Raw genomic sequence first — 451 nt, 5'->3', positions numbered from 1 at the left:
GACCGCGCGACCGGACCACGCGAGGCACTAGGGGAGGAAGCGAGGAGCAGGCGCAGAACGGGCGTCGGCGCTCAAGCATTGGCCTTGCTGCCGCTCAGCGTCTCCCCCACGCTGCTCGAGCAGTGGTTGGGCCGAGCCTTAGTCCCTCCCTGGCGGGTGAGGTCACGTAAACTTCCACAGAGATTGCGCCCTGAGGAGGTTTGCTCACGCTGGACCGTGGCGACGTGGCGTGGGCAGGAGGGATCCTGGTGTCTCCCGGGCCGGGTCGGTAAACGGACCGGGAGGAGGTCCTCGGCAGAGCCTCTTGGCCTTGCTCACGAAACAGACTTACAGCCTCAAAACGTAATGTGATGATGCGTCCCTTTGCGCTCTGCGCAGAGCTGGCCCGAAGTGAGGCAGGTTATTCGTGGGGCCAAGGGGCCAGAAGCAGGTGTCGGAGGCCAGGGAGGGC

The sequence above is a fragment of the Heterocephalus glaber genome, unplaced genomic scaffold (genome assembly GCF_053883595.1).
Source record: "Heterocephalus glaber isolate CG9 unplaced genomic scaffold, H.glaber_assembly_v1.0 deba00001461, whole genome shotgun sequence".
Lineage (NCBI taxonomy): Eukaryota > Metazoa > Chordata > Mammalia > Rodentia > Bathyergidae > Heterocephalus > Heterocephalus glaber.
Note: the sequence above shows the minus strand (reverse complement) of the source record.